This window comes from Furipterus horrens, unplaced genomic scaffold, assembly GCF_987537825.1.
Source record: "Furipterus horrens unplaced genomic scaffold, mFurHor1.1.pri manual_scaffold_12, whole genome shotgun sequence".
Lineage (NCBI taxonomy): Eukaryota > Metazoa > Chordata > Mammalia > Chiroptera > Furipteridae > Furipterus > Furipterus horrens.
Window position 1 is genome coordinate 39,934,269 of NW_028327182.1, and position 27,434 is coordinate 39,961,702.

Genomic DNA, 27,434 nt, shown 5'->3' on the forward strand with positions numbered 1-27,434 from the left:
AAACCCCAACACCAGATACAGTATCTATCTACCTGTCATTAGTATGAACATATATATGCTGATTTTATTCAATTATTTACAATATAGACTATGTTCATTTATTGTGATATTTCAATATTCTCAGATGTGGCTAGGTGGAGCCCCTTAAAGCTGGTTTCTATATCTTCTTTTATGCTCCCATTATATTTTAAGTTATTATCTTTTTTGCATAAAAACATGTTTATGGCTTATTTTGCACTGTTCTTACTTCAGCAATGTTATTTGGAAAGACTGGGCATTCTTGTTGCTTCTGGGATGTCATTGTTTCTAAGCCCCTTTAGCTGACAAAGCTAATGTAAGTTGATTCTTGCCTTTCAAATTTTCCTCATTTGCATGTGTGTTTTTTTTTTTACAGAGCTCATCCTGGCTCCTAAGACACCATATATTCTCTCATTTGTTCGACATGACAGTATACATAAAATTATTAATCATTTCAGAAATAATGTGTCTGTACACTACAACAAATAACCCCAGTAAAGAAGTGCAACTGTTTTTATTTGCTTTTTTTTTTTTTTTCCCCACTGTGTGTATGCTGTTACAGTACTAGGTCGAAAGTTACTTGGCTTAGATCATGTTTGTTTAACTTTCAGTGTGGTTATATATTTTATCTGAAGATGATCTGGGCTCAATTATTTCTGTTTACATTAAGTTTTAAGGTTTTTTTTTTCCTTCCCTTTATATTGATTTAGTTAACATATGTAGAATGGTAACATTTCTTAAAAAGCAAAAGAAAAGTTACATTTAGAAAAATGTTGTTTTATTCCTTATCTCTCCCATGGCATTCTTCTCCACCACATGATAAATCAGTTTCATTAATTTTGATTTATCCCCCCCTCTTTATTTTTTGCAAATACATGCAGATACACACACATTTGTTTACTTCCTCTGATCTTTTTTACACAAACAAGTCATATTTAATATACTCCTTTGAACTTAGGTGTTTTTTAATTTTTTAAAATGTAGTAATATGTGCTGAAACACATTCCTGAGAAGTTCATATATCTTTCTAATTCTTTTTTAATATTTGCCTAGCACAATATTGCATATGTTTACTTTAGCTTTGGTATCAACCAGTCTCTTATGTTCGGTAATTTAGCTAACTTCTATTCTTCTGTAATTAAAAATGCCAACATTACTTGTGTGTTATATTTTCCAATGTCACAACCATTTATTTTAGTGAAAGATAAAGACAACAATCATTTAACTGACACAAAAGTTACTACTTTCTCTTACCTTATAGAAGAAGGTTATCAGAGTTAAACTATTATTATGCTTTGTGGACTCTGAGAAAGAAGATACTTACCAAGAAGGGCTCCTAGTAGCTAACTGGGTGAAAAGAAAAGGAAAGGAAAGAAAAGAAGTCTAGAGGTCATTTCTAAACAGGGGCCTCCCACTTAAACCATACTTCAGAAAGAAGCCTACACTGATCTGCCTGCCTGAACTGTGTTCTTACCATCTGAGCCAGCCTTTATAAAGGAATTCCTGGAATTGTATTTCAACCATTAGGACTGAGTCTTTCTCCATCCAATAAAAGCTGCACAGATATATCCCCATCAGCATCTTCACTTAAATATCAGAGTAGTTTCAACCTGACTACTCAGGGCAATGCTTTTTGCACCAATCAAACTGAGATTTAGAGCCTTCATTTACATAAAGATAGGCCAATTGGGGACAAGGGGCAGGAACTTCTCTCTCTATATAAGTCATTTCTCCTCTGACTTGTACACTTCCCTTTCCAACTAAAGCCTGGAGCTTTCATTTCTTCAGGCTTGAGCTGAAACACCAAAGATAAAACACCAAAGATGTCTCACTGGACAAGAGCGGCACTGAGCAGAACAGGCACAGCAGAGAAGATGTTTCACTGGAGATGTGCCTCGCCAAAGAGCCACCTCACCACAGGGCTGCCTAACCCCAGGGCCTCCTCACAACCTCATTGTTCCACAGCCATGCTGTTTCACAGCCTGTACATCACAATTGAGCTGTTTGCACTGAATAAAGTTTTAGTCTTCATCACACCCCAAATTAGAGATTCCTATTATTTTTGAATTTGTATGATAAATAAATTTATTTTCTAAATACACGTCCATGTAAAAATACCTTAAATGAAATTCTACAATATTTTTCATGGTATCCTGCACAATGAGTAGAAAAACAAAATGTGTTTGTGTGTTTGTGTATATACATGCACATAGAAATGTGGATTCCAAGTACATGTTTAATATATAACTTCTGAAGTTATAAATTCTCTTAATCTGTTAAATAATTTTATTAATTTACTCAATCAGTCGGCCATTACGTATTAGGTAAATATGTTTTATGCCACTGGCCTGTACTCTTATGACTTTATAATTTAGAATGTATAATCTTTTTTATTTTTAGGTGATAATCTATCTTAGTACTGTGGAGTAGAACAAAACTTTCCTCTCATAGGTGTTTTTGGCTGGTCTAATAATTAAATCTGCATGAGATAGATTACCACACACAAAAATAACTAAATGTATTTACATATGTATTCATGGCAATTGCACATACGTGAGAGAGTCAGAGACCCCACATATAGGACAGGCCCAGGGACAGAAAGTTAAAGAGGTATGTATGGCATTTTGAACTAAGAATGAGGTAAGGTGACTTGGAGCTTCAAAGTCATTGTAGGATAATAATAAGTACAGATGTTCAGTGATTAGTAGCTTGTGTTGCCATATATATATATATAGATAGTTCAAAAAAATTATCTTTGATAGTTTCTTATTATAGGCAAGGCCCCCAAATCAAATTCTTCATGTAATTAAAAGGTGGGTGGTCAGGGCAGAAGATTATCTTAAGCCTCAGGGTCTTGCCTTTAGCTCAAAATAAATTACATATCACAGAGGCATATATGGGAGTGACTAGTTCTGAACACCTACAGTACTTTAAATTGAAAAACTCAGTTGAATCTTAATCTGATAAGACAATAACCAATAAAATGATAGTATTGTACAGTCATTTTTCTACTTTTCAGGTATCTAATAAAGCTTAAGGTAATTTTACTTATTTATTTTTACCTTTATTATATAACCAGGTAATTCAGAATAAGAATTATTATAGTAAATATCTAGAACTTTTTATAGTACAGTTTCTTTCAGTTGCATTATTGCATAGATAATTTGTCATTAGTCATAAATAGTTCTAGAAGAAAATTGATGCTAATTTTATCAATGTAAATTTATAATTTTGTGAGTATTTTAGAAATAATATTAATTATTTTATTAAATATTTGCAAAGAAATGTTAAGTTTTTCTTAATATTTTGCTCAAATAATATTCATAAAAGATACCACAGTAAAGACCCCTGTTATTCAACAATGCTTTAATAATCAAGTTATTCTTCTATTACAGTAATGTCTTATGCTTATTATATACCACTGTGTTAAATACTCTCCTTATTTAATCCTTACAACTACCTAATGAGAAATATATATGTGATATATTTTCTATATTCACATATGTATAAGAGAGAATAATATATATATTCACTTGTGTGCGTGTGAGAGAGAAAGAATGTGTCAAAATGAATAAACCAGGTAGAAAATCCAATAATATTTGCTCCTCTAAGTTTAATGCAAAAATATGAACTATGGAGATACACATGGGATATATTCAATTTAAATGACCAAATTCACCAGAAAATAATAACGAAACTCTTTTAATATGGTGTAAATTATATTTAAAAAATAAAAGATAATCCAGGTATAAAGGCCTTAAATAGACCTGAATATTGCAAGGCATATTACTAAATCACCAGCTATGTGGGTATTGTTTATATTAATTCAATGGTAGATAATAAACATAAAGAATAATTGAGCTTTGTTGATATTTTGGATTAAAAATAAAAGTTGAAGGAAAGGTTCATAAGTCAATGGTCTGATATCAATAACTGGTCATACATTCTTAATATATAAGACAAAAATAGATTAAAAAAGAAAAGTCTCATCTACATATACTGTAAAGGAGGAAAAATATTTCATTTTATTCTTTTAGTTTCTTTTGGCTGACTTAAATTGACATGAGGCCATTAACAAGAGAAAATCGAGTTTAATTTTGTGTGTTTAGAGGTTTTAGAGACATGGAACCTAAATAAATGACAAAATCAGGAAGATTTTTTACTTTTTAGAGAAAAACAATCCATTTGTGAAGAACTGACAGGACAAAGAAATTTAGGCTTGGGTTCTGATTAGTGTTCACCCAGTCTTCTCAGCCTTAAATTTTCTAGATCTGGTGCACAGAGGTTACCTTTCACACAGGAAATTTCTTTCTTTCAGGAAGACAGAGAAGGGTCAGAGTGTCATTCTTGCCCCAGCTCTTTCTCAAGTAACTTTAATTCAAAAAAATCAATATGCCAATGTGACATATTTTGGGGTAGCAAATTTTGCTCCTCTACCATACTTTACACTATTGTAATAAAAGTTAAAAAGAAACAAAGTAAAACACAAATTTTATAAACCTTGGTTTCTTAATGTAAAAAATATATATATATTAGTAGCAATAACAAATAATACCATATCACATTTCCTATTTATCTTTACAATTTGTCTTTAAAATTATAGTAACATAAAATGTAATAGTGTCTCTTCTTTGTATACACTTTATGATATTCACAAAATGTCTGGATATATGCAAGAATAAATAGCCTTGAGCCCATCCAGTATAATAGAGGCCTTGAAATAAGAAATAATGGCTCATGTTACTCATTGCCTACAATGTGCCAGAGACTGTGTTAAGACCTTTTTCCATTTAAACCTTTCAGTAGCTATAAACAGCAAATACTATTGTTTCCTTAGATTTCCAAAAAGTAAACTAAGCCATACAATCACAGTTCATTTGCTTAGACTAGTGTGAGAACAGGTACTGAAAACTTAAGCAATCTGGTTGTAGAGATCAATAAGTCTTTTTTTTTTTTTTTTAATTTTTCTCTGGATATTACGTTTGTAGGGAAATGTTTAAGGAAAAAACCCTAAATGATTTCTGAGTCATAAAATGAAAAGTTTTAAATGAGGTTAGTAGGCAATGAGAAATCGTTGGTGATTTTTGGGTAAGTAACTGATGTGAGAAGAACTATGAGATGATTTATCAGTTAGGATATATAAAACAGGTTAGGTAAAAAAGATAGACAATAAAAAGGAAACTGTTTTAATAATCATATATAACAGGAATTAAGTAAAGATGCTTATAATAGGAAAGTTATAGACACAAATTAAGAACAAGAGTAATGAGAGTAGATTTTAGATACTGGAAAGACATTAATTGGGAGATCTTCAAAAAGGCTGATGAAAATGTGAACAGTGGTGAGATAGAGGTTAGTAAGATTTAGATTATATCTAAAAATAAAAAAGTAATGTGAGGTTATGAAAATAAATTAAACTAACAAGTTAAACTTTTTTTTTTTTTTGAGTAAAATGAGTAAACCTAAGAACAGAATTTTATACTCTATCAGAGTAGCTCAGTTGGTTAGACATTGTCCTGATACTCTAAAGTTGCAGGTTCTGTCCCAGGTCAGGGCACATACAAGAAGCAACAGACAAATGCATAAATAAGTGGAACAAAAAAATTATATTTCTCTGTCTCCCCCTCTCTCTCTAAAAAGCAGTAAATAAATTTTTAAAAAAAGACCTATAACTTTGAGAAAAATCATCATTTATAGGAAGTAGGTGGAAGAAATGAGAAGGTTTACCAAAGGTTACAGAGAAAAAGTTCTTGCACATAAGAAAAAGTAGAAAAAAAACCAAAACAAAACATTAAATTCATGGAAGAGAAAGAAAGGAGTTTAAAGAAGGCAATTAAGTACAATGTGAAATTAGAACTTAAGGAGATAAAATTGTATTACTTCAGTGCTTTAATGAGTATTCAGAGACATTTAGTAGAAATATGGTCATCAAATACACATATATTATAGAATCATGAATAAAATAAAAACCTGTAAATTACTTTTCAGAATTTGGAGTACATTGCAATTTAATTTTTGAATTAAAAATTAAAGTTTTTTATTTTTGTTTTTATTAATTTTTATACTTTCTTTTTTTTTTTTACAGTTGTCTCAATTTTTTCCCTGTTGCTTTCCCTTGCCCCCACCCTGTCTCGCAGAGTCAATCCCCACCCTGTTGTCCATGTCCATGGTCATTTATAGATGTTTCTTGACTAGACCTTTCCCCTTCATTAAATGCACATTTTAATGGGAAAATATTTCACCATGTATATATTTGATATTCTTTGAATCCAAATCCAAAATCCAAAGTAGAAGAGTTTAATTTGGGAAGGAATAAAGTGAATATTCTCTTTAAATGCAAGAGCGGGGAAAGCAAAAACATGGGAGATAAAAACAAATAAAAATATTTTGAGGTAAAGATAAGGGTGTTGAGGTGAATTATATTGGCAACTTTGATCACAGGTAAATCAGGAGGTGAGAGGACCTATAGAGTAGAGTTAGGGATTTAAAAGAAAAGGAAAGGAAACAGTTTTAAAGCTCTGGAACAAATAAGGTAAAAAATCAATTCCTAACAAATAAACAATTGTAGAGGATTAGAGAATATAAATTATTTAATGATTCTTCTCTATGCTGCCCAGTAGCTGTAACATAAGAAGACAAAATGGGAAGTAGATATTACTAAATATCAGGAATTTGTCAGCCAAGAAGTTATCAATTCTGTTTTGGTGATATTATCTAGATTGCCTGTAAGTTTACCGTTGAAATGGCTAATCATGAGTTGAAATTTGGCATGGAATTGTTTAAAAATCAAGAACTTATTTGACAACAGAGAAAAAGGTTTGATTTAGTGTTAGGAAGGTAAACACAATTTTAAAAGGTTAATACTAACTTTACAAGAGTTGGTAGCTAAAGTACAAAGAATAGGGATGTCAAAAGGCCTAAAAAAAGAGGAAAACAATGACTGCTAGAAGTGAGTTAGAAATGTCAACAATGTGGCTGATGAAGATTTAAAGAATAATAATTTTAAAAAGAGAGATTAATGGTAAAAATCATGCAATAACCAAAACAATTGTGAGAACCAGTAAGAAATTTTAGAAGAATCATTTATCTCACTTTGAGGTCCTGTATGTAACCATAATAACCAAGACAGTGTGGTATTGGCAGAAAAATAGACATATGAATAAATGAAAGAGAATAAAGGATCCAGAAAATAAATCCAAAAACTAGGTCCAAATAATTTTTGAAAAAAGAGCCAATGTAATTCAACAGAAAAGAAAAATATCTTCAACAAATAGTGTTGAAACACTGAGGATCCATAAACAAATAAGTGTAATCTGTTCTAACCTGACACCTCATACAAAAATTAACTCAAAATGGATCATGGACTTAAACATAAAACATGAAAGTATAAAACTTTTAGCAAAGAATATAAGAGAAAATATTTGGGACCTAAGCAAAGATTGTGTAGATTTGATACCTAAAGCACAATTCTTAAAAATAAAACTTAATAAATAAACTGGACTTCATTAAAATAGAATACTTTTGAGCTGTGAAAAATCCTCTTAAAAGCGTGAAAAGACAAATGACAGACTGAGAGAAAATATGTATAAGTCATACATCTGACAAAGGTCTGTACATGGAATATATACATAATTCTCAGAACCCGAAAAATTAATTAGAAAATGGGTTTAAAAAACATGCACAGACATTTCCCTGAAGGAGATATATAGATGGTTACTAAGCACATAAAAAAATGTTCAATATTGTTAGAGAAACCCAAGTTAAAGTCATCATATAATATCACTAAACTATTAGAATGGCTAAATGAAAACTAATAATACCAAATGAAAGCAATGATATGAAGAAACTGTGTCACTCATACATTGCTGATGGAAATGTAAAATAATAACAATTACTTTAGCTGCTAGTCTAACAGTCTAACAGTCTAGTTCATCATAGCAGCTCCAGCATATAAATAGTTAAACAAACTGCTATACATCTATGCCATGAAACATTATCAACAATAAAAAAAAGAATGAACTATTTCACTTAGCATGGTGTTGTAGTGCCAAATGGGTGATAAAAATATGGGGAGGATAACTTTGTAAAGTATGTGATTGTCTACCACTGTACTCTATACTTGTAACTAACACAAAACAGTGTTAAATCTAAGTTGTAACCGAAAAATAAAATGTAAAAGGAAGGGATGGACTAATGATACATGCAAGAACTTGAATGAATCTTGAGTGAAAAAGCCAATGTCCAAAAAAAAAAACATATGAAATAATCCACTTATATAATATTTGTGAAATAACATAATAATAGAGATGGATAGCAGGTTAATGAGTGCCAGGATCTGGTGGAGAGTTGAAGGGGATGAATATGATTATAAATGCGTAACACCAAAAAGTCTTATGGTGATTGCATGATTGAGTATCATGATTGTGATAGTGGTAATGCAAGGCTAGACATTAACAAAAATTACATAGAGCTACACACACACACACACACACACAATGCATATATCACTAGTGAAATCTAAATAAGCTCTGTCAATTACATAATTAAATTTTTTGGGTTTTGTATTGTATTACAATTGTGTAAAAAGATAACAATGTGGGAAGGTGGGGAAAGATTGCATCAGATTTTCCTGTATGTTCCTTTGCAACCTAATGTGAATCTATACTTTTTTCTTCAAAGAAAAAGTTAAAAATATAGAATTAGAAAAACATATTGCAAAAATATGCAGGCAACTTTGGAAAAAGCAAGATTTTGGAACTTGAAAATGTTCATAAGAAATAAATGTTTTAAATGAACAGAGTAAATTTTGGAAGAATAGAGAGAGAATGCAGGAATTATTTTTTAAAAAGCAGTCAATAATAGTTTTGAAACTACTTATTTGGAGCATGGCTATGTCAGGGTTCCCCTGGGAAGGTATGGAGACATGTAGCCCCAGGCAGGCCAGGCGAAGGAAACAGAGCCTGTAAGACCTGACCAGAAAACCAGGAAAGCTGGGTGGAAACATGCCTATATGCCATAGTCAATGGGTCTTGGTGGGAATCGGGCCATGAGAAAATGCTTTATGTCCTTTGAAGCTTGCCTGTTCTTTTAACTCACTTGATTGCTTTATTGTACCAGAAACAGAGATTTTAACTTTAACTCAAAATGAACTTACCCTCTCTATTTTATGGCCATCTGAAGTCTTTGTGTCCAACACATCCTGATCTGAGGGAGATCTCAATGTTTCTTCAATTGTTATCCCTGAACAATATCTGTTTTCTGTAATCAGCAGTGTTTAACACTGATCGATGAGCTTCATGTGCATGCTATATGTCCTTAAGCTTACTGCACTCAATCAAAGACCTTGGAGGAAGGCAATCTAGGCATTTGTCTCTCAAACATTTACCACCCTTCTCTATTCTAGCACAAGTTGCCTGGGAAGTCGTCATTTCATCCACGATGACAGGGGATCTCTGAGGGTCAGGGGTCCCCAACATGGCTATGTTAATTTTTGTTCCAATAATGGGAAAGAACAGTCTTTACTTAGGGAAATAGTGATTTCAAGGGAAATATAAATAAAAAACATGAAAGTATTTTCTGTACAAGAATGAGAATATGCAGAATGAGTAATCTTGATAGTAACTTGATAGAACTGAATATTAAATAACATAACCTATTACTAAGAAAGTAAGTAGACTAAGGTTACCTAATATCAGGTTCCTTCATTTAGTACACTTCTTACTATTTACCATATATTTCACTCTATAAGATGCACTTTTTTCCTCAAAAAAGTGGGGGGAAGTGTCTGTGTATCTTATGGAGTGAATATTGTGTCACAGACCATGATGTATCTTACCTGACCTGTCAGCGGTGGTGACAGCTGTTAGAAGAGAAAGCAGTGGGCCCATGCAAAACCCCTGGGGATGCTTAAATGTCCCACTTTACTGCTGAATCTCACGGTGTTTGGTCAGTTGCTGTCCACCTCTGCCCATCACCTGGGACCTGGGACAGTGCAGAGAGCCACTAACTCCCAGATACAACAGCTGACTTGTGGAATCAGTTGAGGCTAATAATGGGTATGAGGCACAGTGCCAATTGCCAATTGTCTTTGACACTGGGTGAGGTCTGTGTCAGTAGAACCACCTCCAATCACCACTCAATGTGTCTTAAACTCTGCCAATCATGAGAGGCAGATGGGTGGAGCTGAAGTAACATGTTCTCAGCTGGCTACTGGCTCCGTTAGATGCTACAGCCATCTCACCTACCTCCATACTGTTTCCAGGGCACACCAGATTTCTGTGTAAGGATGCCAGCAGTAACTGGGTGAGCAGCCATGAATGCTGAAGTTTGTCATATATAAAGGGAGTTATGGTGGGGTCACTATTCTAGTAGTAACACACAGACTGAGGGGGTTAAGGGGTGTCACTAACCATAAAAGGCACTGGGGGTACTCCACCAGAACCTGTAACTAGGATAGTGATATTCTCAGTGACTGTTACAACTAGCAATACCTAATTCCCTCAATGCCTTTTATTAAAGGGCCCCATAAATTCTGACAGTAGCAATGATGAGTTCTTGGGGTTCCCAGGAAACTAGAAGAGTACTTGTACTTTAAAGTCTCTCCTTATTTGTTTAATGACAGTGATGATGGTTCTTAATACTGCTGTTGACTGCTGTTCATTTTACATGGTTGAAATATTATTGTTATATTTTATTAAATATTTTAGTACACCATTTGGCTCAGAATATTTTTTCTTGTTTTTTTTTCTCTAAACCTAGGTGCATCTTATGGTCAGGTGCATCTTATAGTACAAAAAATATGGTAATTTTTTAGACTATTTAACAATCTAAGAAGAAAAGCTGTCTAAGACACTAAGTTGAACGGATGTCTGCATCCCGCATCAATTTTAGCATTATTTACAATAACTAAGACATAAAAACAACCTAAATGCATATAAATTCTGAATGAATAAAAATATTTTAAAAATATTTCACAAATTAATGAAATACTATTAGGCTATATAAAAAAATCCTGCCATTTGTGAAAATATAGTTGGACCCTGAGTTCATTAAGCTAAATGAAGTAAGTCAGGCAAAGAAAGAAAAATACTGTATAATCTCACTTAGATGTTGAATTTAAATAATAATAATAACAATAATAATAATAAACAACTCAGATACAGATTGGTTGTTTTCAGATTAATAGAGTAAGAGGCAAGGTGGTTGAAAGGGGTCAAAATGTAACAACTTTCAGTTATAAAATAAATAAGTACTTTATGTTACTATAGTCAATAATACTGTGTAGGTGGTATTATTGTAAGAGAGTAGCAAAAAACAGTAGATCTTAAATGTTCTCACCACAAGACAAAAGAATTTCTGTAGCTTTGTATGGTGATGGATGTTAACATGATATATTGTGGTAATCATTTGGCAATATATATGTACATTGAATTATTATATACCTGAAACTAATAGTTAAATATAATTTATATCTTGATAAAATATTAAAAGATTGTTTAGCTGTTTCTTTTTTCTTGTAAGAAAATATTTACTATTATTTAGCTATATAATTTTAATAAAAATGAATGTTATTAAAAAGGTTGTTATTAAATGATATGATTTTTCATAGTGTCCAATTAATTAAAATTTTGTTGGTTAGACATATGTAATTAGAGATCTAGAGATAATAAAGGATAATAAATACTATATTTTTAGGGCCAAGATGGAGGCTTAGACGGACACGCTAAGTCTCCCTCTACAACTAGAGAGGAATACAACTACTTCAAAACAAAGGATAACTAGAAATTCCAGAAAATAAAACTACACGGAAGCCCAACATATGAAGTTATAAACCAGCGGTGCCATTCGGGCAGGTAAGAGTTAAAGAGGGCAAAGCTGTTTGCGGAGCGGCGGGGGGCGAAAAATCCCGGCGGCAGTCAAGCCCCTGGCAGTGCGTGACCCCAGCACTGGGGAGAGCGGCCACCGCATCGCCTTGAACAGTGAGGCCCAGGGGGGTGGGAGGATGGATCCCAGTCTCCTAGCTGAATAACTGTGTGAATCCATTTTGGACCCCCGCCCCCAAAGAAAGAAAGCACCACAGGGCTGCGAAATAGGTCGCAGACAGGCGCCGGTCGCTGACTTGTGACGCCAAACGGCGCCGGTCGCTGGGTCATTACGAGTACACAGGCACTGCCCCCGACAGCCGGCCCAAGAAAACAAAACGCATCTGTCAAAATGTGGCAGACAACTATAGAAATACCGGTGACACAGCTCACCAGGCAACAGATAGAGAACCTGACAGATGAACAGATAAGAAACCTGTCAGAGGCTCAGTTCTGGGCCATTGTTATCAGGTGGCTTACAGAATTCACAAAAGAGCAGGAAAAAGATAAGAAAGAAGCGAAAAACTTTCATAACGAAAGGAACAAAACCGCATACGAGACAGATGGTGAGGAAAAAAAATCCAGAGTTCATTTCAACAAACTGGAATATGGAGAAGGAACAAGCAGTCAACCAATGCAGCGAGAGGAAATGGGAAGCAACAATGAGAGGATCAGAAACCTCTGGGACAGCTATAAAAGGCCCAACATAAGAATCATTGGTTTGCCAGAGAATGAGGAAGATGAACTAGAACTTGAAAAATTGAGTGAAAATATAATAAAGGAGAACTTCCCAGACTTGGGGAAGGGAATAGACTTGCAGGTCCAGGAAGCAAGGAGAGTTCCCAAGAGACTGGACCCAGGGAGAACCACTCCAAGACACATTATAATCAAAATGTCAAAAATTAAAGATAAAGAGAGAATCTTAAAAGCAGCAAGAGAGAAGAAAAGAATTATGTACAAAGGGGTCCCAATTAGACTATCAGCAGACTTCTCAAGGGAAACCCTACAGGCAAGAAGGGACTGGCAAGAAATATTCAAAGTAATGAAAATCCAAAACCTACAACCACGAATACTCTATCCAGCGAAATTGTCATTCAGAATAGAAGGACAGAGAAAGTGTTTCCAGGACAAAATAAAACTGAAAGGGTTCATTAGATCCAAACCACTGTTATATGAGATGTTAAAGGGACTGGTTTAAAAAACAGAAGCTAAGGAGATGAAACAAAGGCAAACTAAATAGGCAACGAGAGTGGAAAAGGAACCGTGGGTACGGGAAGCATATTGGGGGGAGGTCAACAGGGAGGGGGAAAGGGAGGGAGATGATATAGGAATTGGGGATCAAGGTAGGAGGGAGTGGAATAGACGGAGAGAGGTTGGGAGGAACTGTATGCACAACTAATGGACATAATCTAAAAGTGGGGGACAACTGGAGGGAGGGGGGCCACCGGGTGGAGGGGAGCAGAGGGAAGGGAAATTGGCACAAATGTAATATTTTAATCAATAAAACACATTAAATCTGAAAAAAAATACTATATTTTTAGACAATTATAATAATATAAACTAAATCTACAATGAATGATTTCAAATTAAGTTATCTGATGACTGATAGTTATGCAATAGTGAAAAGAATGAACATACATGCCTGTAATTTAATGTGCTAACTTTCTGGATTAGATTAATTTTTTTTAATAAGAATGAGTTAGACAATTAATATGATTATAAAATAGTGTTAAATTCTAGACAGCAAATGCTAAAATAAACAGTAAAATTTATTGTATCAATCCTTATTTTTGCTTGGACAGTTAATCATAAAAATATAAATACACAATAGATTTACCATTTAATAAAATTGTCTTAAAATTATTTTGTAGAAATCATCAAAATGTCACTATTCATTGCAAGATTATTATAACGATGTAAAATTTAAAACTATTTTAATACACAAAAAAGCATGCTATACACTATTTATTATAAAAAATACTTGGCTATATACACACTATGTTGCATTACCAAGTAAAATAACCACAGTTCAATTTGAAACATGTCAGAAATATTTTATTGCAATCATAAGGGGTGGAGGATTTGGTAAACTGTTAATATGGGTGAATAATGTTTTATAAATAAGGAAATTGAAACTTAGAGAATATCATAGTATGTATTAATATGGGGAATCAATTTAAAAATCTTAAAATGTTTTCTCTTGGGGCAAATTAAGTATGTGTTAAAATTAAAATATTTAAAGGGTAGAATGCATTAAATATATTTTATCATTTAATGCAAGTTTTTGTTTGCATCTCTTTAATTTCTCCAGAAATATTTCTGTTTATTCATTACAGACAATTTTATTATCAATATAATGTTTTCAAATAGTGGTAGGCTGTGCATATAAAGCAGGACAGCTTTATTAAAAAAAAGAAAAGAAAATTTTAAAAAGTCACAGAAATTGTGGATATTCAGTACACAGTATTTTTAATCAGAAAAGGTAGTTACTCATGTTTTAGTCATTCTTTGCTACAATCTTAAGAATTTTTATGTCTAATGTAAGCTCACTATTTTCCATCTAAAGTTGTAGGATGGAAATAAATTTCTAAAAAAATATGACAGATGATAAGGATAGAGGTCTAAGTAATCAATGACCAAAGTAAAAATTAACTTTCAGCTCATTCCTGATTTTGAGTTAGTAGTAAAAGAACATTTAACCACAGCTAGTTGTAATAAAGTCACCAGAAATACTTACTAACATGTTATAGCATGTAAACACTCAAGAAAATAAGTAAATACACAATCATATATAAAAATATACATACATGCTTCCAGAAAGATATATATGTATCTTTGTAAGATATCTGTTTATGACATTTAAAATTATTTTATTAATATGACACATTACATTGGTTTTGTTTTGAATATCTAAATTACTTTCATTTACTTAATTTTGCTAGTTTGGTTTTTGCCATTGAAATACTTCTTTTTGCTCTTCTAGTTCAGGAAAAGTTTGAAGATGAATTTCTATTTTTCCTTGATACAATGTTTGTCTCATTCTCTTTCCCTCTAATCCGGTCACCAGACTGGTTTCATGCCAGTTGGCCCTCCTCTGGCATAATCATGGATGTCCTGGCTCTTGAATCATGCAGGAAAGAACTGAAGAATGAGTGAGAGCCCAAGTAAAAGTGAAGAAGAGTTTTATGCAGATAGAGAGACATTTATTTACACAAACTGTTTTTTTTTTAGTTTATTTACTTGTTTATTGTGTATTCTTACCAGAGTTCACTTTTTCATTACTTTTAGAGAGAGAGGAAGGGAAAGAGAAAGAAAGATAGAAAGAGAGAGAGAGATTGATATGAGAGAGAAACATTGATTGGTCATCTCCCATATACACCTTGACAGGGGATTGAACCGACAACTTAGGTTTGTGCTCTGCCTGATTATCTAACTTGTGACCTTACCATACACAGTTGCATGTATGGTGAACTTGCAACCTTAGGACACTCCAAACAGCTGAGACACACAGCCAGGGCCAGATTGCTTTTATTTTAAAAGGAATTCCAAATATAATTGTTTATAATTGTTGATATTTTTAAAGTCTAGATACATTTTCAAATATTCTTTCTGTTTTAGAACTCTATTCACTCACTGTATTTTGTATGATATCTAATATCTTTGATTGTACACACAATTTTATACTGTTAAATGTGTCTATTATAGTAGCATAATTCACTAAATCTTGTGTAAATAGGAGTTACAATATGCATGTATAATGTAAAGTTGTTTAAAAAATGGCACTTTATTAAAGAGCTCTTCTGAAATATGGTTTCAGAATTCAAGGTTTTTGCTACTAATGACAGTATGTTAAATGTATTATATGTAAAGGTTTAAAGTTACTTGTTAAGCCACCCATTTTCCAAATCATTTAAATTCCTCAAAACTACTGATTCTTAGGCAAAAGAACAAGTATATTTTCATAACAAAACAAGTAGCTCAGTTATGCACTGTATATAAAAAAGATAAAATTTGATAAGGGTGATCTTTGATAGTAGTGTATTTTAATTTGTGGAAAATAATCAAATATCACAATACTGTTCAGGAAGAAAAGAGAAAATGAGGAGAAATCAGTTGAAGACTTAATATTGAATTTAGCTAAAAGTATCAATGAAAGTAAGCTATTGTAACTAAAGTCATTAGAAAACAAAAATTGACATTTGAGCTCCTTTCCTAACTGGCTTTGGGATCTTAAAAAACAAGAGGTCATTCTAGTTGATATACAACCATCATGTCAAACAGGATTCTACCAAATGGAATGATAGCACAATCAACTAACCCTGATGCTGCCACACATCTCCCTTGGATGGAGCAGGAGAACATAAATGAGGCAAAAACCTGCAGACATTCTGGAAACAAAGAGCAGGATGCCCGCCATAAGTTGAAGTTTCTGCTAGTGGTAGGGCGATTTTTACCAGATTGAAAATAATGCAAGACTCTTAAAAGAACCTGGTTGTCTGAGGAATATGAGGAGACTTTGATCAAGAGGGCCTTAAATTCTCAACTTGATTAAAGTTGGGGAAACTTTTTTTTTTTCTAATGCTAGGTCCTTGACCTCCCGTTTACTTTAGAAAATTTTCTATTGTAAATTCTTTCTCTACCCCTCTGAGATGGAAATCTTCTATCTCTTGTCCAGTTTACAACCCAGGAATATCTAGTACCTAGGAGCCATTCTTTTCAAGTGTAATCATAGTGGGTATAGCCTCCCCATCTTCCAGTCTCTGTGGGAAAGTAGGAGTTTAACTTCAATAAGCAAATGCAAATGGCCTAACTTCATTGAACAACCCTGCTCCCTTAACATCCCATAGCACTTTTCCACCACCTCACCCCAGCAGTTAAAACTTTCTTGGTTTTATTTCAAGATACTTAAATTTAGTCCCTCTCTCCCACTGTAATTGTCTTAAATAGTCTTTTCAGCCTGTATAACTCTGTTCGGCATAACACTTTTTTTGGCAACTCAGACAGAAAAAAGACATTTTTCAATATTAATAAAATTATAAAATATTTACTAATCAAATGGCACTGAAATATTTAAACTTAAAAATACTAAATATTAAAGGAAGGGTTTTCAGAAACAGTATTAGAGGCATGAATTAATAAGTCCCTCGGTTTTGGGGGGCTGGAATAGCCAGAAATGCAAAACAATATAGAAAAGTTGTCCTTAAACTATTTTAGGTCATGGATTTCTTTAAAATTTATGTAAAAGTTGTATATTTCATCCCTGAAATATCACATATGTTCACAATTACAGAATTTTCCAAACTATATCAGAGTATTTAGTAGTCTATAAACCACCTTATATTCTTTGTTAATTATTTTAGTTACATATGAAAATAATTTATTTTAATAATATAAACAATCATACTAATATTTTGTAGACCTCACGCTACACTCTTGATTTTTGAAAAACCATATAAAGTAAAAAAATAAATGTAAAATTCTACAGCTTATAATTTAAATCTATTATTTTCAAATGGCTTTAGACCAACTATAAAAGTGATCAAGTATTGGGAAATTAAAAAGAAAAAAAAGATACTGCAAAATACTCTCTACAATGATAATATTAAGACAAACATTCTTTATTGTCTTTCAAGTAAAAGAAGTATGAACTTTTAGATATTTTGACACTTAAAATTATGGAAACAGTATTTATTAAATGTGTAGAAGAGAGAAAAACTCTACTGAAAAGTAACATAACCAAAATGTTTTTCATAATAAACAAAAAAAGAAATAAGCCAAAATAGAATCAAATACAAAAATAGAATCAAATACAAAAATAAACTCAAAACATGCATAATAGAGGAATAAATAAAATAAGATTTTTTACAAAAGATCGTTCAATTAACAACATTTGAAAATCTTGCAAGTGCTATTAAAAAGAGAGAAAACCTGGGCAAGTACAATAAAAAAAGTGAAAAAAAAAGACAATTTTCTATATTTTAAAAGGAGAAATTAATTTAAGAAAGAAAATTAAAGTTGTAGAAAACTGATGCATACAAAGTCTGTCCAGAAGGTATCCAGCCATGCAATATGAAAAATAGACATTTATTGAAGAAGATAAAAGAAACATAGTACATAGGACAATTATGCCTCAATCCCCTTCAAAGTAAGAACTTTGGGACCTCACACAGTACCCCAAATTGCCATCAGCTGCCCTGTCATATTTCCCTGAATCTCATCGATGGCCTAAAATCTCTCCTCTTTCAAAGGTGATTTTAGTTTGGGGAAAATCCAGAAGTCACAGGGTGCAAAATCTGGGCTGTAGGGGAGCCGAGTCACCTGGGCGATTTGATGTTTCACCAAAAAACTCTGCACGAGACATGATACATGAGTGGATATGTTATTGTGATGAAACAGCCCACCACCAGTCATTCATTGCTGCAGCCTTCTGAATCACCTGAAGTTTCTGTGGAGGAATATTTGCGCTTAAAGAAAAATTAGATGCAGATTCGTTGCTCTACTTGCTCATTTAGAATGTGATGGCCACACAGTAGACATGCTCACTCAAAGGCATCTACTGCCCCCACTAACTAGTACGATGAAGTCATCATTGCATATGCATTCCAGTCCACTCTCCTTGGCTGTGAGGTTACATCACTGTCATGTAAATCTTTCTTATTATATTAACAATGGCTGGACTTTTTCCAGACAGACTTCATATATCTTCACATTGGTAGTTTTAAAATATTACTTATATGAAAAATTACCTATGACAGAAATATTTTACAAATATTTCAAAAAAGAGCACAAATGTTCAGAAAAGAAAAAGTATAAAGGTTATCTAATCTATTCCTATTAACCGCTGACTTATAATACAGTGCAGGGAGATTTAAAAAGACAGCAGATGTAACTTTTAGCTTCTGGGAAGAAGATCCTTTGAATCAGATTTATTTAAAAGAGATTTACTTAGGAGGTACCCACAGGATAGTTGTATAGAAACATGAAAGAAGCAGGATAGATGGGAGAAGTTAAATAAAATGTGGTTTTAGCTGAAGTCTAGCCTTGGCTTGATCTTATGGTGAACTCCAAGTGTAAATGGCACATTAGAATTATTTCCACTTGGTGCAAGAGGGCCATCTGTTTTCCTGTCACTTGCTTTAAACTCTAGGAGTTTCCAGGTGCGATTACACCCATTGGTTCTAGAAAACTCCTCTAATGAGTGCAGCTGTGAGTTCTTAGCAGTGATCACTGGGTCAAAGCACAGTTCCATTTTTAGTTTTTTTGAGTAAACTCCATACTGTTTTTCACATTCCCACAAGCAGTGCACTAGGGTCGCCTTTTCTCCTCATCCTTGCCAGTACTTGTTCTTTGATTTATTGATGATAGCCATTCTGGCAGGTGTGATGTGATATCTCGTTGTGGCTTTAATTTGCACCTCTGATGATTAGTGTCACTGAGCATTTTTTATATGTCTATTGGCCATCTGTATGTCCTCTTTGGAGAAGTGCTTATTTAGGTCCTTTGCTCCTTCTTAATTAGTTTATCTTCCTGCTATTGAGTTGTATAAGTTTATTACATTGGATATATTTTGGAAAAGAACCCATTATCAGATATATCACTGGAAAATATGTTTTCCCATACAGTGAGTTCCCTTTTCAATTTGTTGATGGTTTCTTTTGTTGTGCAGAACACTTTTAACTTGACGTAGTCCCATTTATTTATTTTTGAAATATGTTGCCAAAAATATTGCTATAAGAGATGCCTGAGATTCTACTGCCTACGTGGTCTTCTAGGATTTTTATGGTTTTGTGACTTACATTTAAGTCTTTTATCCATTTTGAGTTTATTCTTGTGTATGGTGTAAGATGGTGGCCTAGTTTTATTTATTTATTTATTTATTTTGTGCCTGCCCGATTTTCTCAACACAATTTATTGAAGAGACTGGTTTTACTCCATTGTATGCTCTTTCTTCCTTCATCAAATATCAATCAATCATAAAGTCATGAGTTGATTTATGGGCTCCCTGTTCTGTCCCATTGATCTATATGCCTGTTCTTGTGCCAATACCAGGCTTTTTATTACAATGACCTTGTAGTATAGTTTGACATTAAGTATTATACCTCCAACTTTGTTCTTCTTTCTCAAGATTGCTGAGGCTATTCAAAATTTTTTATGGTTCCATATAAATTTTTGTAATGTTTTTTATGCATATGTGAAATATGCCATTGATATTTTAATAGAAATTGCATTGAAGTTGTAGATTGCTTTGGGTAGTATGAACATTTTAATGACTTTAATTCTTTCAATCCATGAACATAGTATATGCTTCCACTCATTTGTGTTTTTCTATTTCTTTTTTCAACATCCTATAGTTTTCTAAGTACAGGTCTTTTACCTTCTTGGTTAAATTTATTTTTAGGTACCTTTTTTTCTTGTTGCAATAGTAAATGGGACTGTTTTCTTAGTTTCTCTTTCTGAAAGTTCGTTGTTGGTGTATAAAAATGCCATCTATTTCAAAATATTCATTTTGTATCCTGCAATTTTGTCTAATTCATTCATTAGCTCTAGTAGTTTTTTGATGGCATCTTTAGAGTTTTCCATGTACAGTATCATGTCATCTGTGAATAATTCATCCTTGCCACATATCTTATTTCAGACAAGGGATGCTCATTATTACACAAACGGATTTAAAAAATAAGGACTCACCTATGGCTGATCTCTTGAAAGTTTTAGAATGTTGCTTGAAGAAGATATTTACATTTAACTTTCAAGGTTTTAAGCAAGTTGAACAATGAGATTTATGCATTATAAAATATCTGTTAGTGGAACACAGAATGATACAATATGCTGAAATTGGCACTTGAGAAATGTGCAAACCAGAAAGCTAATTTCAAAAGCTTGTTATGTAATAGTTGAGCTTTGAAATTGGTTTCCTGACGTTTCTAACATCCTGGCAGTTAAACATACTCCAAATATAAAAGGCATCATGGTATAGTGAAAAGCCTGGTTTAAACTTCCTTATCACTGGAGAGAAAGATTGGTTGAACTTTGAACCTGCTGCCTGATCTTTCTTGATCAGCAATTTATGCATCTGTAAAATGTTCTCAATCCTTAATTTATATGGCTATGTGAGTAATATGTTAGAGTATATAAAGTTATTGACATATCATAGCTTTTCAATGTTTATTTTTTCATTCTATAAAAATAAGACACTATATTAATAATTTATTAACACACTAATAATTTAGCCCACTATTGGGTAAAATAGGTGAAGTGATCAATTGTATGGTGATAGATGATAACTAGATTTATTGTGGTGATCACTGAGTTACTGCACTCTTTGTCTAATCTCCTTTCTTGAATATTGGAATGTATATTGAACATTTCCAGTCTGTAGGCCAGTGTTTTGTTTTCCATATTAATTGACGTGTACTCATTAGGATTTTGACAGATGCGGTTTTTGTTGCTTGAAATAATTCTATTAGTATCTCATCTCCCACAAGTTATTTATTCTCAATACTTTCAGGAAAGCTTTCACTTTTCTTTATAGAATTATAGGTTCTGCATCATAAGAATTTTTTTGTAAAGACATTTATCATACTGTTGTTTATTCTGTATAGATTTTCTGGATAATGTTTCTACCTCCCCTTTATATTCCCTTGGTAAAATGATGTGCTTCATTGTTGGGTTTTCAACATTCTTAATTTTGGTTTTAATTTCTCTTTTATTTCTTGAATCTTCTGGTAGAGAACTATTGTCTTTGTTTTTGTTTGTTTATTTGTTTGTTCCCTTTTTATTCTATCTCCTTACATTGACTATAGTTCTATTTATCACTGTATAATAGTCATTGAAAAACTGGATTCAGGGTTCTAATCCTGTTTTTGCCTGCATTTACTTTTGCCACTTGTTTGTCTTAAACAATTTTTAGTGTGTCACCCATCTCAATTCTTCTTCTCCTTCCCCTCTCCTCCCTCTTCTCCCCTTCCTCTTCCTTCTCCTCCTCCTTCTTGTTGTTGTTGTTGTTGTTGTTCTTCTTCTTCTTCTTGTTCTTCTTCGTCTTCTTGTTCTTCCTCTTCTTGTTCTTCTTTTTCTTCTTCTCCTCCTTCTTCTTCTCCTCCTCCTCCTCCTCCTCCTCCTCCTCCTTCTTCTTCTTCTTCTTCTTCTTCTTCTTCTTCTTCTTCTTCTTCTTCTTCTTCTTCTCCTTCTCCTTCTCCTTCTCCTTCTCCTTCTCCTTCTCCTTCTCCTTCTTCTTCTTCTTCTTCTTCTTCTTCTTCTTCTTCTTCTTCTTCTTCTTCTTCTCCTTCTTCTTCTTTATGGCATTGTTTTTTCACATTCTTACCTAATAATATTTCTAGTTTCAGTCCACAGTTCTTCTTGTTCTTAGTCAATTAAGTTTAATAGTTCAAACCTGTTTTTCTTATGTGTACTTTTAGTCCATCAGAAATGTTATTTCATTATATTTTGGCACTACAATTATTTTAGTTCTCTTCTTTGGCTATATTGTATGTTTCATATTCATAGTACCACAATCTGTTCTTGGTCTTGTTTTAGCAGAGAGGATATAGCTTCTCTATCTCCAGCTTCCAATTACATAGATTATTTGATTTCATATTAGCCATCTGGTGATGTCCATGTGTACAGTAGTCTATTTGGTTGTTTGAAGCATGTGTTTGCAATAGGAAGTTGTTCATGTAAATTAATTAGCTGACTTCCTGCTTCATTTGGACCCATGGATCAAATTTCCCAACAATATTTAATTTTGCTTTATTTCCCACTTATGTGTTCCAGTCACCTATAATTATCAATATGTCTTGTTTTGGTGTGTGATTAATTTCTTCTTGAATACTTGTGCAGATTTTTAAATTTCATTTTCATTAGCCTCTATAATTAAAGTATAGACCTGAATGATGGCTATGTTAATAGGTTCTCATAGAAGTCTTGTCTATGCTATTCAGTCAGAGTTTGCACTGCAGTTCTTAACTACCTGAGCCACATTTTGCCTCAGTATTAAAGCCACTTAATTTCTTCTGAGTTTGCTATTTCCAGAATAGAACCATTTGTATTTGCTCAACTGAAAATGTCCTACCCCAGTCCATTTTAGGTCACTAATAGCAAGCACTGCGATGTTTACATGTTTATTTCTTACTTTAATTTCCAGTTCACCTTGGTTCATTGCTTCTTAATGTTTCATGATCCAATTGTATGTGTTGTGCAGCATCTTACTTTCCTTTTGCCTTTGTGCACATCCATTTGGCCTTGGATTAGTTGCGTTATTAACAATGCTATTTGTCATTGTTCTCTGCTCTTTGTTTTTATAATTCAGATTAGCTTTTTGTTCGCTTGACCTGTAATTTTTCTGCTTATATAGATTAATTTAAAATTTAGTAAACTATAAAGATCAGGTAAGAATCTGACAGGTTTCCTATCTCTTTCACTTCTAGGAACACCATGATCAAGTAGCCAACATCATAAGGCTGTGCAAGTCAGACTATTCTGATTAGTACTTTTACTTTTCTGCCCAAACTCATGTTGCTTTTTGTTGTTGAGTGCCACCACATGACCCCTGCATGCTGGGATCCAGTTATTCTTACTGCATTAAGGTTTTCAACTTAAGTGACATCAGTTTCCACTGTAAGGTCTCTTATACCTAGAGAAAAGAATAATCAAAGAGCTCTTCAATTTATCTTTCACAGTATAGTGATATATACATCTTCTTGACTCTTCCACTGTGGATGAGTAGATCTTAAATGACAAATCTAAGCACTATACATTAAACAAGGACAGGTCTGGCATTGCCTACAGGCTCACTGTGGGCCACCTTTTGGTCCATGTTTGATCCAATTATTTAAATATATTATTAGAACCCTTCCTGACTTCTGAGTTACATTACATGTTGAATCTCTTCTTAGTGAGTTAATACCAACAAATTCTGTTTGATCCAACTCTATTTCTTTTACCATAATCCCAAACCTTGTCTATTCCCACACAGATTTTCTGGATTTCTGCATATATTAATTAGAAAACTCATGAATTTTTTTTGTAGTATAGTGTATCTCTTCATGGATAAGATTGTTTCTCAATTTTAGAGTTCTGCTGGGACTTAATCCAGTTGTATGTCTCAGGGTAAAGAGGGAAAGCAAGGGTGGGTTCTGAGGGAAATTAACATTGTCCTAAGTGGCAACTGTGTCAGTGGAAGCCACTGGAATTTTCTTAGACAATGCAGAGTTAATCACCACAGATGGGGTTGTAGAAGAGGTCACCTCCGTTGGTAACAGGGAAGCCTCTTTACTGGATAAGAAGCCTCATCAGAATTTAGGAACTCAATGAACCTAGCTTCATCACAGTTTTCCCACACATGCCCATCTGAACCTACAGAATACCATATTTTCTTAATACCATCACTCTAATAGTAGATACCTTCTAAGGCTGGGAATTTAACTTGCATTATAATTCAATCAGTTGGAATTTAAATTTTAGTCATCTTATCCCTGAGGCTGCAGGAGACAAAGTTCTCCTTCATGGCACCAGTAGAGCTTTCCAGTCATATATGCAGCTTCAGCTGGTAATTCAAATTACTGAGCTCATCTTTTTCTTTTACCACTTTGTCCAAGGACAGTAGGAATATCCAGTCAAACTTATTATATTCATTAGTTTTCTAAAAATCTTTATAACTATAAGGTACATAGTCATACAGCTTCTTGATTCTTATAAGTGTTTAATTAGGAGTATCCAATGGAGATATGTTCTGTATCTCTATAAATAGTTAATAGTGTGGACTATCAGTGCTCTCCTTACTATAGAAAATAGAGTCATTAATGTCTATAAGTCTAATATGATTGGAGAATTTTATTTTAGAATCCCAGAAATAATTCAGAAAACTCATTCTTAAAATTCTGTTACTCTAGAACACTCTTTGTACCAAAATCTGTATTAAGATACATATTAAAGAATTTGGGAATATGACCCAGGATTGCCAGAGTCTAAGTTCAAAGGCCAGAGAACCAGGACAACTGATAGTGTAAGTTCCATCCGAGTACAGGAAAATACTGCTGTCCCAGCTCTAAATAGTCAGGCAGTGAGAAAATATTCTCTCTTACTCTTATCTTTTGTTCCATTCAATCTTCTAAAGGTTTGGATGAGGCCCACTGAATTCAGATGTTAATTTCATTCAGAAATATTCTCACAGCAATACCCAGAATAACATTTGACCAAAATTATGGAATTATACTGGTGTAGTCAATTTGACACATTAGATTAACCATCCCAGTGTTCCTTCCTTTGCCAAGTATAATCTCTTAAACTAATACATGGGGACATATGTCTTTCCTCCTCTGGGACACAGAATGCACAGTTTTTTTTTCTTTATCTTAATTTTAGCATCTCAATATGTCCTATCTTCTAGGATATTCTTCCCTCTGGTTTTTTGCCTTCTTCTCTGTGACTCTTCTATTTTACAGTTGTTTTGTTGCCTTTTTAAGCTTTCTAAAATTATAAATTAAATACATCTTGCTGAGTATCTACTCTCTCTATGTAGAAACATTACTTGTAATACATAAACCCATGTGATTTTTAGAGTTACAAAACTGCAATAAGATATATGGTATGATTGATAATACTCTGGGTGGTGTATGCAAGAAAAATACATCAGAATTTAATTATATTTTATTGAAAGTGGTGAGATTAATATAAAAAGTGAGAAAGAAGAAACTTAAAACATTTAAATTATAATAAAAATCTACTAGAAGATTATGTAAGGTGTTTCAAACTTTAAAAACAAAGTATGAGAAAAAACACATTAAAAACTGTTTTAAATGGTCACATCTACTAAAATAATTGGTGGTGGTGGTGATGGTTGTGGTGGGTGTGCATGTGTGTGTGTGTGTGTGTGTGTGTGTGATGGGGGTATATTATTAACTCTGGAAGCTGTATGCATAAGTCACAGACCTAAAATTAAAGAACCTATGCCAACAGTATACAGCGTTAGAACCAGTAGAAATAAAGTTGTAAAGAATAATAATACCATAACCTGAGGTAAGGTTTTGAATAAGATTATAAATGTGTATGAAGAAAAAATACAGCTATTCAGTAATACAAAAAGTATTCAATATTAACTACTCAACTTGAACTGCAATTAAAAGATTCTGTTGTGCTTTTGACTTCTTAATTCATCAAATTAATTCTAGAAATTTAACACTAAGTATGAGAATCTATAAATCTTTGCCAACAGAACATTCTAGAAAACTGCAAAGATTATTGTTGTTATTGAGCATTTATGATTCTGAAATTAGTATGTTGAATAATACAGAGATACTTTGACTAAAGAGTGAAAGCTGACTTTCAATTAAGCAATTTATTTTGTTTGGAAGAAACTTGCAGTAATTTTTCAGTGACTTCCTTTGTAAATACTAGTTTCTCTACAATGCATTATACTTTTCTTCTATGGTACATTGACACTGTGAATATGTTAGAACCAATAAAAACCCTTACTTCTTTTGACCCCTACTAAGAATATCTAAATGGATTTTTCCATTTATTTTATTTTCGTAATGTATTAGGTACCCAGTTCTCACTTGTTCAGCATGAGCATCTCTGTTTCTAATCTTGCCTTTAAGAGACAAGGGGTCATTATCTAATGGCTATAGTTAATTGTAATATTTTGTAATATTCAGAGTAATGTAAGGAAATGATGCCAGTGATTAACTAAAAACAGAAAATATAAAAGAATATACCTTTAATAAATATAGAGTACAAAACACTAAACAAGATGAAGATATGTAGGTACAAATAACAAAAATGCATGAAATAAATTCGTTGACATTAATAGTCAAAGGAGAGTTGAGATATAAAAGCAAGTGGATCAAATCATTTTTATAATTGAAGATTCCAAGTAAACACTAAAAAGATAAATTTATTTTTTTTATTGTAAAAGCACACCCTTAAAGTTACATTCATGTTTGACAGACAAATAAGGAAACAAAAATGTGTACTTTTTAAAGGTTAGTGTTCTTGAACTTTTTATTTGGATGACTATAGTTTGAAATAAGTATGTTGAAATGTAGCTCCTACCAGAACATACAGACATACAATTCAATAAATGGCGCAAAAACAAAAACAAAAAAACAAAACAAAACAAAACTGTGATGCCCCTATTTATGTCCCAGGAACCAGTGGTATTCAGGGATATAAACTACCTTTATTAAACAGCAAGGGACTATGTTCATTTTAATGTTACTCAGTCTTGTGAGACTTTTTTTTTCTTCACTTTCCTTCTGTTTTTTTTTAATGTATTTCCTTTACTTAGACATTATTAGAAAGTGAAGTCTATATAGGTGTAATTTCTTGCTACAATCTATAATTTTGAAAATTTTGTCACAAATCTGGAGGCTGTAACTCTTCTGCAGTGTTGTTATTTTATTTTCTCTAATTCTCATTTTGCATCCTAAGCCACAACTCTTCATTTTTATTCTCAACTGCTTCTATCACACATATATTGCTTTTCCTGTACTATGGTGTCTGAAACTTGGCACCTACAGTGAGCTAGTATATGCAATATGAAAATTAAAGAAAATCCAGTGT